Source organism: Aythya fuligula, chromosome 2 (genome assembly GCF_009819795.1).
Source record: "Aythya fuligula isolate bAytFul2 chromosome 2, bAytFul2.pri, whole genome shotgun sequence".
Taxonomy (NCBI): domain Eukaryota; kingdom Metazoa; phylum Chordata; class Aves; order Anseriformes; family Anatidae; genus Aythya; species Aythya fuligula.
Window position 1 is genome coordinate 154,801,845 of NC_045560.1, and position 11,101 is coordinate 154,812,945.

The following is an 11,101-nucleotide window of genomic DNA, read 5'->3' on the forward strand; positions in this document are numbered from 1 at the left end:
ACAAGGAGCTATATATGAATACAGGAAAATCGTTAGTAACCAAGGCAACTAATTGTGATGGAACTTTTTTTTTTTTTTTTTTTTTCATAACAAATACCAAAATAAGCTAAAGAAGGGGAGGGACAAAAGAAGAAAAAAAAAAGAAAGTTGGAGCATCGCATTTCAAACTTCCCACAGAAACACAAGCAAACAATATTACATCTAAGACACATCTGGACAGCCACCCTGTTCTTGCCAAGGGCCAGCCAGCAGTGGTAGGACTGACACACAGACACAGGACAGAGGCCTGTTCCCTGAGTGCCAATGTCCTGGCTCCCAGCATTTCCCAGATACAGGACGTTCATCTGTGTACAAAATAGTGTCCATGATGGATGCCTAGAGAATAATAAGAGCAGAGGAGGAACATATACCTAGTTCCCCTAACACTCTGACAGTCTTTGATCCTTCTCAACTTGAGGATTTCCTCTTTTTGACACACCTTCCCTTCCCTTCCCTTCCCTTCCCTTCCCTTCCCTTCCCTTCCCTTCCCTTCCCTTCCCTTCCCTTCCCTTCCCTTCCCTTCCCTTCCCTTCCCTTCCCTTCCCTTCCCTTCCCTTCCCTTCCCTTCCCTTCCCTTCCCTTCCCTTCCCTTCCCTTCCCTTCCCTTCCCTTCCCTTCCCTTCCCTTCCCTTCCCTTTTCTTTCCCCCAACTTCCCCTTACAGGATCTCTTCCCCTGTGCGAAGAATCATTCCCTTCTTTCACTGTCTCCCACGATCCCCATCCGATAGCCCCAGTCCTTGTATAGGAAGAGACAGCAAGGAGTCAATTCCTGTGTTAGATATCCTTTATAACAAATGTTTTATGTGGAATCCACTCATTTTGAATATGCAGGGCGTGAACACACGGCTGATGCAACGGAGGTCACAGTGCACGTTGCACAGACACGTACCCACCAGCAATTGCTCACCGCCCCTAGCAAAGCACACCAGCATGATATGCCAGCTCTGAATCAGAGCAAGGTGACAAATGGCTGCGTGACGGGAAGGACAGTTTGCACCGCTGAAAGTGTCCTGCTTCCATACAATTAAAATCCAAAGGGGATTAGGAGGATTAGGTATGGTGAGGAGAGTGGGCTGCAAGGCTTGTGGCACTGGGGAGGGGATGCATTGAGGAACCCCAGGAGCTGCAGCCAAACATGCAGCTTGGTGTGGGGTCCTACTGGGCTCCTAAATCTCTTGGTTCAAGTGGAAATACATCCTGAAGGTCCCCTACCAGGGAGCTAGGATCATAACTCTATGTAGTGTTAGGCAAGTGCTTAGATTTCATTTTTTTTAGTGCCAGTCACATATGTACCAAGGCACAGTATTGCACCAGTATTAAACAGGAAAAAATGCCCTCATAAACTCTGTACTTGAATCCCCTTGGAGGTCACCTGCCTCAGCCTCTTTTCTTCTCCCCAGAAGACCGTAAGCTTTGATGTTGCTCGAGAAAGGGATCTGATAGGAACCACTTGTTAGGTATGTGAATTTTTGTAGTAATCTCATTTTTTCACCTGTCTTAAAATGTCTGCTTCCAGATCCAGACACAGCTAGAGCTGGCAGTACAAGGCTTCCTTGGAAGCAAAAATAACCCAGGAAAAAGTCACCCCTATGTTTTCAACCATCAAAAAAGGCTTACCCCTTACAGTTTAAAAGAAAGACAAAATTGCTTTATCAGCTGCTGTTGTCCGGAGACTTACCTGATCCTTTCAGACATCTACCCCAGGTTTCACTGATCTGCTCCTGCCTCCCTGTACAACATCTGCTTTTATTCCTCCACAAACCTCTCTGCTTTCAGCTTCAGAGCATCCTCCTTTACTGCTGTTACCTTCCCTCTCTCCTTTTAGTCCAGCACTCAGCAAAGCAGAGTGCTGGAAATGTGGGCAGCAGCAGGAGGACCTGGGGTGCTGAGCAAAGGCAAGCAGTGAGTGAGCTTCTGACCCACTGGGAGGCTAGAAACTTCTCTATGAGGGTCAGAAATACACTAGTGGCCTGCTTGTGACCTGTTGCTCTCATGCCAGCCTTTGCCTTTAGTTTAAATACACCTCCTCCATTCAGGAGATGTTTCTAGAGAGACATCTCAGATTCTTCAACATCTCTTTTACCTCCTCTGGCCAGTATATGCTCCATTCCCTGGACCTGCTCTGGGCTGATCCTATACTTCTTCAGATTTGGTGAGGAGACCTGTACATGTTGTTTTCAGCCATCATTTGATCGATGTTTTAAGGAAGAGGGTTAGTATTTGGCTATGGTGAATTAAAAAACAACAACACAAAACAAACAAACAAAAAACACTTTGATTAATATCTAATCATGGATTTACTTTCCCATGGCCTCTTCACACTGCTGACCCATAGCCCAGCTTTGCTAGCCTGAGACCTCCCCCTCTCTGCTAAGAACACTCACTCTTACTGTCCGATTTTCTCCTTTCTTGCTTCCACCTCTCACTTTTTCTCCTGAAAATCTATACGCTCTTTCTAAAATGCAGCTCCAAAGGTGAATGTGTAGAAAACAATCCAGGCTTGAAGCAAGTGCATTTCTATATTTAGCAGCGAATGCTTCGGGAGTGCTGCCGCAGAGCCTTTTTAAAGAGCTGCACCTTCGGAGAGGTCTTCACAGAGCCACTGAGCTAGAAAGCATTGACGGGGGGGTTGTCTGCAATTCAGCGTTGTTAAGCTTATAACTCTTAAGCTTATAGCTGGAGGCAGAGCAGAGGGACATTTGCATGGTGAGCTCTGTTTCTTTTCTTCCTAGAAACTGAAGGGAAGGAACACAGGGTGAAAAATTAATGCCAGAGCTAAAAAAAAACCCATCGCCTGCCCGTAATAGCACACTCTCTCCATTTCCCATATAACCTGGTTCCAACAAGCACCGAGACACATTGCATGTCCATTGCCATGACTGACAGCTTAACAGCCCTGTCTGAGGCTTTTTTTCCCAGAATAGACACGAATATCCAGGTCCACCCTACTTACAGCAATATAATTGTGTCCAATTGCATTCTGTTTACCCAAAATTGCCTCTGACACTTCTACTGGCAAGGCTTGACCTCGCATCCCCTCCTCATTGACCTTGCTGGTTGTGCTAATGACCCCAAACCAAACCTCTCAGGAGAGCTTATATATGCTGGAAGAAGTTTTCTTAATCCATGCATCAGCCAGTTCACTTGTGTACAAACAGGGGTCTAAATCCTGCCCTTCACATTTATTAATTTCAATACAGTTTACTAATTTCATCTTTGTGGACTCTGTGAAGATATTTCATTTGATATGCATCCATGGAAATGGGGTTTCACTTTTCTGCAGAACATTTACTCTTCTAAATTGATGTTAAAAATACGTGACCAGGACAGCACTCTGCACATTGCTTAAGATAAAGGAAGAAAGTGAGAACTGTTAGTTCTAGTTAGTTCTCTTAGTTCTAAGCATTTTGTAGAAGTTTTCATTTCTTGGGGTGATTTTAATAATGATTAACAAGTATGCTGTCATAGAATCATAGAATGGGTTGGGTTGGAAAGGACCTTAAATATTAACTAATTCCAGCTGCCCTGCCATGGGCAGGGACACCTCCTTCTAGACCAGGTTGCTGTCAATTGTTTGCAAAAGTAAGGGACACAGCGACCATAAACCCACTGCCTAAACCTTCTTTAACTTAAATCATTAGATAAGTATTAGTTAACACTCAGTTTAAAAAAAAAAAAAAAAAAGGACAAAACTAAATAAACAAATAAACAAACAAAAAAATCAGGATTTTCCTAGTCAAATACTCCCTGAGACTTCTCTTAAAAAAATAGTTGTTCTTCAAGTGTCAGTTACATTTTCTTTTCTCTAATTTTATTCTGCCGTTTGATACCTGCATCATTTTTATTCTTCTGTCTCTTGTCACCCCAAAGCTGGGTGCATTTGATCAGAATGAAGGCATTTGTACCAGCAAAGCACCATCTTTGACTGCGTGGCCATTGATGTCAGTGAGACCTTTGCCTTGGTACAGATTTCATGGGGATCCCAGGATTAGGTTCACAGCTGGCGAGGCACACATGGGGCTTTGTAGAAAAGCAGCACTACAACCACAAAGCCAGAGTTATTGGCTTAAATGCCCTTTGCTCAGCAAAAACAGTGTTTCCCTGAGTGCAAGAGCTTTGGGGAGATTTCAGGATTATACATCTCTTTTTGAGTTTTTGTCATAGTTAAGGTGAGGAACTTCCCACTGATGACTGTAGAGAAGTTAGCATTGCCACAACAGCATCTTGGGGCTGTCTGAGGGTAATAATGAGAATTAAGCTGTCAGGAACAGAATTCTTATAGCAGAACAGCCTATTTTTGGGGGTGGGAGGGCAGATGCTGGCAAACCACCCCAGCCATGTCAAACATCCCAGTCCCTTTCCAGTTGTTTGTCAGAGGTAATGGATATTACCAGTGGTGATGGAAAATGAGGCATGCCAGATAGGCAAATTGCATCATGCTTCCTATAAAGAAGTCCTATTAAGACTCTGGTATTTTTCATTTTCCTCTCCTGTTTTGAGATCTCTGACAATGGGCAAAGAGGGTAGGAAGGAATTTCCTTGTTATAATGTGGATGATTTGTGGCTTTTTCCTCTCAAAAGCTAGACTTGACTGCTAAAACAGAGAAAATATTAAGCTTGATGGGCAAATGCTCCAAGCTGCCATGTCATGTTCAAAGATAGGAATTTACTATTACTTTCAAGCACAGAAACATCTGCAGAAGTGGGTGGAAGGGAAGTGCTTTGGGTGCACAGATAATTATTGGGATTGTTACATGATAGATGGGGCTATTTTCTCAGTTCTGTGCATAAAGTCATCATGACTTTATCCCCATGAAGGGCTGTGACATCCAGCTACTGTAAATAAAAGGAAAGACCATTGCTGACTATCAGCCAGAAACTTCAAAGTTTTTACAGGAATATTTGAAATAATTTGGTGCTAAATAGAAGGATACACATTTACAACATTGCCCAAATCCATAACAAGAGAGAGGAAAACTAGAACTTTTTCCCCATCATATATCAACATTTTGAGTTCATTGTCCTTGACTTCGTTAAAACAGTTTTTATCTTCTATTAGCTTACTTTTATGCTTGGACTGAAGCCATATTTCTGAAATTCATGCAGATAAAGTTATTGAGTATACTCAATGTGAGTGAAGATCATAATAGCAAACTATAAAAGTGGAAGGTCTGTTTATTTGAGTTATGTTTCTATATCTATTCTGAAGGATAGTACCAGCTCTAGAATACATTATTCTGCTGAATGTACTTGGGCCCGCTCAAGGTTATAGAGTATTCATTCTCCTTCACATTGCATAACTATTCTCTTTAGTTGGGTAATGGCTGTTGTGATCTGAGAGAAAGGGAACGCATATTTTTGGAGAAAAGGGTTTAATGCAGAAATATATTCCAGCACAGCAGCATTTAAAATACATATATAGTTGAGTACAAATATAATGGGAGGATAGAGTCTAGTGTGTTAGTAACAAAAGAAGCATTTATCAGTTTCAGAGGAAATTCAACTATATTGACATCTGCTGCACCAAGTTTTGTAATCAGCTTCAGCTCTTATGCAGTGGTTTTCATCTTTAGGTCTCTAAAGCTGTTAGAAACTGCTTGAGAACACAGGGGAGCCAGACTAAACAATCCCTGTTTGTAGCAAGACTCCCATATGTTCTTGACTAAAAACATGTGCCCTCCCTTGCCATTTTTCCCATTAAAGTTACATCATCTTGGGTAGGATATAACATATACGGATATAATGTTGCCAAGAAATCAGGTTGTTGGCACTTCAATCAAAGGAATCGTAGAAGTTTTGTGAGACTTTAAGTAAATCCTTTCCACCCCTGCTTCTCTACTAAGCATAGAAGACCTTGTTTGGTTCTCCAGTAATGCTGTAGCATCCTTCAGCCAGAGTTTGTAGATGCTTTTGCAATATAAAGTTTTGTACCATAATATTAGTTGATCACCTTTCCTGCAATCTGAACAACTCTGAATCCTTCCCCAGTTTGCACAAATCATCTCTACTCCTTATGCAGTAGAAAGCTGATTCAGTATCTTGCAGAGGGCATTTATCCATTCAGCACGATGGGGATTGCCTCAGCATATCAGTGGTGTAGTAAATACTACTGCATACTTTATCTTTACCCTACTAAAGAAATATTGCTGGGTGGTCACCACTAATGTCTAACATGGGACTCAGAAAGATTATCTACATATTTCACGTGAATATTACTGAAGATCTTCAAGGCGCTATTTATCAATGGTAGTCCACTGTTGTACCAGTTTACTGCTCCTGGGAAACATTTTCAGCATACCTTGCAAATCATAAGCATTTTCCAGTTATTCGTGGAGAAAAAAATCTTTCAGATTTGAAAATCTTTTATATGTTTCTTCCTGCAAGAGGACATAAGCATTGCTGTTTATGTGATCCTGGAACAGTTTTGGCTTTGCCAGTGTGTCACTGTTGTTGCATTTTGCTTACTTTCACCCATTTGAGCAAACAATAAAAACAAAAGAAACAGATAATCTATGATAGACTGCAGTTCTAATCTGCCTTTACACAAAGCAATAGAAAGAAAAAACAGGATTAGAACACATTCAGGACTATCTGTTGCATTTCAAGGTCCAGAGGAACAAGATGTTTATGTTTCCTCCCACTGGAATAGCTCAGGAATAGCTCCCTGAAATTTAGCAGGTTTAGACTGTACTATTCTAAGGGTTAGTCACTACACAGTCAGTTAGGATGTCCTTGAATATACAGTTCTCAGTTTATTTTGTATTAAGTCCCCACCAGGGTACCTGTAAAAGCAAGATTGCCTTCTCCTATTTGGAAATGGAGTGCTTGGAATTCACTAAAGGCCTGACGTAAGGAATTTAGCTAGGAATACTCATATGCTTTAAATCTCTGTCCTGTTTGTATTCAGATATGAATAAATCATAAGTTTCCTAGCAAAATAAGTCCTAAACAGAATCACAATCACAATCTGACTCTTTAAATCTATCGGCATCCTTTCAGATCAGAGGAAAATCTGCCTGCAGAAAAGTTTGCCTGAAACCTGTGTGGTTTAAAAGCTATTACTTGCTATGCACCTCATGCACAGAATTGCCTTCTGCTGAGAAGTACAAGGAGCACAGGCTGTATCTGTTTTTAAATCGTTTGATATCACTTGTGTTGTTCAAATAGATTTTATGACTTGTCCTTTTGCTTTAGTAATGATTTGTTGTTCTATTGTGTTTCATTAAGCTATTATTTGTAAAGTGTTTTGTGATGCATTGCATGAAAGCTGCTATATAAGCAATTTTATGGGCTGGAATGACAATTCAGGTATCAACAGGCAAGGATTAATGATGCTAAATATTCAATAATATTGTTCCTTTCCTTAAGTCCTTTGTTCTGAGGGAGGGGTAAATTAAAATGAGTGAGTAGATGTTGTATATAATAGGTGTAAGCATTTCTGCTGATAGAAGATTTAAGAGGAGATCGAAGAACATGAAAAATAACTCCAGATATTATCTATTTGAATGTGGCTACTATATGTCATGTAAATTACTCAATAAAATAGGACTGTACAAGCTATAGAGCAAAACTAATAACATATCAAATAATCCATTTGCCAAATATGGAAAAAAAAAAAAAAAAAAAAAAACACACACACACAACAACATCCTTTATCATCTTCACCACAAACTCTAACCTACAGCATGTTTGCTGAAGTGGACTGTACTACTTGTAAGATTTCCAGAAGGATGCACATGCCTATTGAACCCAACTCTGTTCAGACCACTCTGCTGGAAGAAGTGTTCTCCAGGTGAAAAAATGAAATAAAAATCCAGCAGTTGGGTTCAAAATGTTCAACAGGTTTCCTGACTCTGGGACAAGGACAATCTCTCCTGGACCATTAGGAGGTTTTAATGAATAATCCTAGACAATCTTTGCACATTGTGCTTCACAGGCTTGATCATCGTGGCTTGGCTTCTGCAACATCTGCCAGTTAGTACAGGTTTTAGTCCTTATTCCAGGAGCTTCTGCCAGTCCTGAGCAAATGATCACTTACTGGTTTAGCAGCAGCATGGTGCCTCCATAACAGGCAACTTCTATAACTACTTCGAGTTTCAAGTATTATGTATATTTTGCTAAGTATGTTTTTAGAATTCTGCTCTATTTTGGGTAATGACTGCTCCAACCCCAACGTTCTGTTGTTCACCCTTGATGGTAGAAGATTAAACTGCTATCAAATCATCTCTTGCTAGAAAATATGACTTTTTAATGTTTATTAATAATAGATGTATTAGTTTGTTTTGTTACCTTGCTGTGTGTAAGTGAGGTCATTCTTGACTATTCATCCCCAGATCTTCTTGTTCTGTACAAAGGAGTGCCCATCTAGCTACAGGCACCCAGCAGAGCAAATGACCTCCACTTACCACATAAGAAACAATTTACAAGATTAGTCCCAAAATAAGCAGCCTTCTAGTACTGCTGGAATATCTTTTCACTAATCTACATGCTTTTTGCTCTAAGATTTGCCCTAATAATCTAGGTCTTCACCAACCTCATGTCAGAAGAGCTCACGCACATTTTGGTATAGAAAGAAGGTAAACAAATGAAAACTTTTTCACTGTGAAGGCAGTTAAATGAAGGAGTTAAACAATGGAACAGGTTGCCCAGAGAAGTTGCGGAGTCTTAATGTGTGGAGATATTCAATAACCAATCAAGCACAGAATGGGGCAATTTGGTCTAGATGACCCTGCTTGAACAGGGGGAATGGACTAGAAGATCTCAAGAGGTCCTGTCCAACCTTAATCATTCTGTGATCCTGTGAAATACTGCCTGAAGGACTGTAGTCTTCAGCAGCCTGAAATCAGTGCTGGGCTGCAGGATTCTCATAGGTCAGACACTTTGATAAAGAGTATTTTTTTAAACATTTAGATAATATGGATTTAGGTGCCACATTTATGTTTGGCGCCTCAATTTAAAACACCTTGTCAGGAGCAATTAACTTTTTTTCCCCTCCGTTTCAGCCTGGAATGATTTCTACATGTTGTTTCATTAGATGGGGATGTAAACAACGGTTTATACACTGAATCAACAACGTCCTTTGTGTAGCCATTCCCATACACTGAGGTTTTTCCCTTGATGACCTCTTCTAAGGCAGACAAATCTACTCCATAGAGGTATAAAGGACAAAAATCTTTCAGAAACCAAGGGAAGTCCCCAGTCCTGCTAGTGTTTTATATCATTCTATTGCGGTTCTTTGCAGAAGGAAAATGTTTGCATATATTACTCTAGTTAGATACTATTGTACCATGTCCCAGACTGCCACTGGGAATAGGCAGGTGGAGGAAAACATGAAACAAGTCTCTGTCAAAATATGGATTGTGGGTTTAGGAGGCCAATATCTGTGTTAGTAAAGGATCTTTTCCTTATGACTTTAATTATTAAATATGTCAAATAGATTTGGGGAGACAGACTGAGGAGGTAAGGAAGAACATGTTCCACATCAGCCACATTTCATTCACAGTTTTTGTTTCTTCCTTTAGGTTCTTTAGGCACTGTCTGATACACCTGGAGATTTCTCTTTACTGTTAACTGCAACCCAGATCATTGGCCTACAGTAAATGCCAGTCTTCTTTACATAAGAAAATGCTTTCAGCAGAGACGCACGTTTCCATACAGCTTGACTTCCAGCTTTGCCCATTGTTTACCCTCTGCTTCCTAGGCATGCATACGAGTGTCTATATTTCTGTGCTGCAGTGAGAATGATTTATTCACATTTCTGCACCGACTAAATCCTAGACAAAACAGAACAACTTGTAGAGCTGACAAGTACACCAAGAATGTAGATTGAAACTTCTGCTTCCTTTCTGTAGGGTCCAGATGGGCAAAGAATGGGATGGTTCATCAGGTATCCAGTCAAAAGCATGGTCCCTGTGTCTGTGAAGTTCCATGTTTCTTGCCTCCTACTAGGGCAGAAACAATAATAGCTGAGCTGAGGGATGTATACAGGTCTAACACTAATGGTTAATTACCAACTCTGCTCTCTCCAGCAGCTGTGTGTTTAATTGGGATATCTCTGAAGCATGGTTGCTCTTTGGAGACTGAAATAATTTGTATCTTGAGGCAGAAGGGCCCTGGACCAAAGCATGACCTGGTTACTAATACAACCAGATAATTATCCCCTGATGGTTAATGTGTATTCATTATAATGTGTATCTAATGCAAATTATTCATTTCGATTGTGTTGTCTCTTCCCTACACACACTTAACTCCCATTGACAGGGAGATCAGAACAGACCCCCTCTGCTTTCAGTTATTAGCAAGTGTTACAAGGATTATTCTGGTTGGAGAAGGTTTTGGGTGCTCTGCGGTGATGTGTCTGACTCATCCCCTGTTGTAGCAAGTGAGGAGGGTCATTTTCGCAGTGTTAATATGAAAAAGCATGTGGAAAATGTAACGCTTCAAAGAGGTGCCTTCTGTGGAAAGTCATTGCTAATTAGGTGGTATGTGGGTGTCATCTGGGTCTCTGTAAACCATCGGTCATGCCAATATTTGAATTCTCTGAGGATTTTAGCCTAATTAGGGGGAAATAATTAGCATTTCACCTTTCATGGAGAATTTGTGATTAACTATGAACTAACTCATTTTAATGATTTTCAGTTTTTCTAGAATTGTTAAGCTCCTTGCTGTTTTCAAAGCTGTGTGCTTAATGACAACCAGAGGGCACAGGGGAGTCTTATTGGCTATCACAAAGGGTCTTTGTCTCTCTGATCCAGACAATTACTGTCATCACCTCTTTATGCTGAAACACTGTCTTTATCCACCTGAGTTGTGGACTGCATTGTGCTAAGTTTTGCCTCTTGATACAGAAAGACACAGTCCCCTGTCTGACCCAAATGAAAACTGAAAAAAGAAATCAGAAGAGTTAACTATTTTGTAAAAAGTCACTTCACATAATAAATCAGAATCAAGACTACACTCAGGCTGGCACCACTGTTTCTCGTGGACAGAAATGTGAAGAGTATGTTACCGTCCTCCCAGTGGATTTTGGAGAGGTGAATGCCAGGATATCACACCTCTCCT